Source organism: Penaeus chinensis, chromosome 22, assembly GCF_019202785.1.
Source record: "Penaeus chinensis breed Huanghai No. 1 chromosome 22, ASM1920278v2, whole genome shotgun sequence".
Taxonomy (NCBI): Eukaryota; Metazoa; Arthropoda; class Malacostraca; order Decapoda; family Penaeidae; genus Penaeus; species Penaeus chinensis.
Genome location: NC_061840.1, coordinates 11,308,116 through 11,312,161, shown reverse-complemented (window position 1 = coordinate 11,312,161; position 4,046 = coordinate 11,308,116). Strand labels below are relative to the sequence as shown.

Below are 4,046 nucleotides of genomic sequence, written 5' to 3'. Positions count from 1 at the left end.
AAAAAAGAAAAGGACAGAAAGAACGAAAGAAAGAAAAAACAAGACGGTAAGTTCAAGTCGACAAAAGTTCACTCTCATCTTCAGGAAAATCGCCTCTATTCAAAAGTTAGGTAAGGTCACAAACGCTTCAAACGCAGCTTCTGAATATTTGCATGACTTCGTATACATATTGCTGAGGTTCATCGTGAGGATATTCGATATCTCGTGCATGCATGTGTGGTCTCAGTTAAAACACATAACGTTTGTTCTATCTTCTCGGCGTCCATCTTGGAAAACACGCATATGAGTATGTCTTAGGAGGCCATCTTGAAACACCCAGACAGGAGCGTCTCTTGGCAGCCATCTTTGAACACCCGAACTTGGCACGAACTCATGACAAATATCATGGAACACTTAAACAGGTATGAACTCATGGCGGTTCCTTCGGGAAACCTACACATGCTACTTTTTAATACCCTAAGAATATATTTTTTTTTCGCGGTATCCAACCTCGATCACCCTCGGTCCCTTCCGACAGCCATCTTGAAACACCCTCATGGTTCATCAAAAAGTCATCCTAGCACTCCAAATGAGAGTCATCTTAGATCGTCGACGGCATCCTTCACAATATGTCAAACACTCACTCCTCTGAACACCTAATATTACTTTTCGGGACACCCAGATAATATGAAGATAACCCCATCCATCCGCCATCTTGGAACACCCAAACAGACCATCCATCCGCATTCTTGGAACACCCAGACAACCCCACGCATCCGGCATCTTGGAACACCCTTGGACTCACAAGGCAACACCCACGACGCGAAAGTGTGCCTCATGGTCAGACTTCATGTTGGTAACTCCACCACCGTTGGCTTGTGGTTAGTAATTGGTCAACGGTTGTGGAGTACCTTCGTGAAGCTTACCAAATGCAGCGATTTTTGCTTATGAAGCTTTCTTTTCAAGTGGCGAAGCTTTAGGACAAAAGCTTATGGCACCCACAGGCATTTGAATTAGCTCCAGACGGAGAATGAGAAGGTCAAATAACGAAAAGAAATAAGAGGGACATGAGAAAGAAAAGAAAAAAAAAAATGTGGTGAACCTTTTTCTATAAAACTTTGAGTAAGTGGCGAGGAAGCTTAAGAACACTGAGCTCAAGCTTAAAAGTGAAGCATGGCTGATTGCAGAAGCTTTATACACGTAGGAAAATAAAGCACACAAACTTTAAAGCTTAGAAGCCTTTTGCATGCATGTGAATATTATTTTTTTGTTTCTTTTTTTCAGTTATGTGTTCTTGTTATTGCTTTTATTGTCATTATCATTACTAGTAATATTAACTGTACCTTGAATAATTTAATGTTGTGTTTGTATAACTTACTTTATTATCATCTTTATAAACTAGTATTGCCGTTGTTAATTACTGTCAGCGCCATTGTTCTTATTGCAGATATCAAAGTCATCGCCATTGTTCTTATTGCAGATATCAAAGTCATCGCAGTATAAATCTTAATGAGATTTTCAGTATTACTGTTCTACGCCTCTTCTTCTCCCCTTCCCCCCCTTTCCTTCTTTTCCTCCCTATTTCCCTTCATTTCTTATTCTTTTGAATTCTTACTCTTCTTCCTCCTTCTCCTCCTCCTCTCCCTACATTTCCCTCTTTCCTTTTTTTCCCCATTCTTCTACCTCGTTTTGTTCCTCTTCCTCTTCCCCCTTTTCTTCCTTTTCCTCTCCCTCTTGTAATTCCCATTCTATCCTCTTTCTCATCCTCTTCCTCCTCCTCCTATCTTTCTCCCTCTTCCTTCTTCCTCCTCTTCTCCTGCTCTCCTCTCTTCCGTTTCATCTCCTTCTCCCTCACTTCCTCCTCTTCCTCCTCTTTTTCGTACTCCTCTTCCTTCCCTCTTATTCCTCCTCCCCCTCATCATCTATCTATCTCCTCTTCCTCTTCTCCTCCCTTCTCCTTCTCCTCCTTCCCCATCATCATCATCATCATCCTTATTATACTGTTCTTAAAGCCTCGCTATGCAGTAAATATCAACCTCACGAAAACTGTACATAATAACTCCTGCAATACGGTGCAATATCCCCTTGCAACAAACCTCGAAGCGTGCAATAATAGGTGATGCAGAGGAGGCTTCAGAAGGCCTATGAAAATGAGGCCTAATCAAGGATTCCCTTATGATGGTGAGTTGGATTTATTTGTTGTTGTTGTTGCTGTTGTTGTTAATGTTATTGTCATTTTTTATTGATATTCATGTTTATTATCATTGTAATTTTTGTATATATTTTATCATTATTGTTGTTGTTGCTGTTTTATTTTTATTTTTATTATTATTATTATTATTATTATTATTATTATTATTATTATTATTATTATTATTATTATTATTATTATTGTTATTGTTATTATCATTATCATCATTATTATTATTATCATTATCATTTTGTTATTATTGCTATCATTATTATTATTGTTATTGTTATTATTATTATTATTATTATAATTATTATTATTATTATTATTATTATTATTATTATGATTATCGTTGTTATTATTATCATTATTAGTATTATCATCATCAGCATTATTATCATTATCAATATTATCATCATTTTTAATATTAGTAGTATCATTATCATCATTTATAATTTTACACACACACACACACACACTCACACACACACACACGCACACAAACACAAATGAATACATTATCTTTAATTTCAATGACGTCACAGATACTGCACTTCCAATTTAAATAACTACAGTATCTCTAAAATACTATTTTTTGGGCTAAGGAATAAAATCCCCAAATGCCCGATAAATATAATCCGAAAATTATAAGTACAAAGATGATGATAAAATCCTACTTTTCAGAGTGCCACTTAAACCCCGGTCACGCCTTGGGAGAACCGGAGCCTGCGAACCCCTGGCCGGAGAGTCGAACCGCAGGAAGTGGCAGCTGGTTTTGGGAATTGCTCTCCTCACTCGCGGCGAAAGCGGAACCGGTTTCGAGGGACACGGCCGCGTGGACAACCCGAACCGTTTTGTGGAACCGAGGGTTTTAGACCAACCAGAACGGTGTCTAGGAGGCTAGGAGTAATATATCAACCAGAAATTATTTCGTGGAACCAGGGTTTATGGACCAACCAGGAGCTATTTGTTGGACCAGGTTTATATGTCAACCGGAACCGATTTTTGTGGAACCATCATTTATGTATCATCAAGAACCGATTTGTGGAACCAAAGATTCTAGACTAAGTAGAACTGACTGTATGGAATCAGGGTTTATTTATCAACCAGAACCGATTTTGTGGAACCAAAGAGATAGCGGTTCAACAAGACTTACGGCCCACCAAAACTGATTTTAAGGACCCACATTTTCAAAACGAAGAGAACCGATCTCAAGGAACCGGGCGCTCTAGAACCCCACCTTAAGCCAAGGGAAGCCTTCTTACTGAACCGTTTGTGTATGGAACCAGGCTTGACAGAACAAGCAAGAACCAAAATTAAAACCGATTTTAAAAAAAAAATTGTTGGAATGTAAGTTTCCTGCATTTTGATAAAAAAAGGTATATAGATAAATAAATAAATCGTGTAGTTTAAATGTCATTTGTTCCTAGAACCTGGATTTAAAAAATGCGAATTTTAAGAAGACAAAATGTTGAAACAAAATAAGACAAGAAAATATACAAAAAGAAAGGAAACACGCGGGTTATTTAGAAAAGACGATTCATTTTGCTTTTGCTCCGTAAATAGATATATTCCACACATTTATGTCCTCTGTGGATTTAGATATAAAAAATATTATGTATCTTACTCACTAATTTGCTTTATTTATACAGACTAAATGATAAGAACTTCTAATGGTAATTAATATCTATTTAATATTTACAGAACTGTAAGTATAATTGATATGAATGTGTAAGTAACAATTTAGAACGATAACAAAGCAACCATTATAAAAAAAAAATAAAAAAAATAGACATATTGATAATGATAATGACAATAAAAACGGCAAATTTGAATATTGTTTTATTCCCTACTTATGGATACTTGATAATGATGA

At 36.5% G+C, this 4,046-nt stretch overlaps 1 long non-coding RNA gene across 1 annotated transcript; it reads left to right on the top strand.

Moving 5' to 3' along the window:
* Positions 1 to 1,853: 1,853 nt before the first annotated feature.
* LOC125037027 lies at positions 1,854 to 4,005 on the top strand. Its single transcript, XR_007115937.1, has 2 exons — positions 1,854 to 2,160; positions 2,855 to 4,005. It is a non-coding gene; the product is annotated as an uncharacterized LOC125037027 (long non-coding RNA).
* Positions 4,006 to 4,046: the final 41 nt, after the last annotated feature.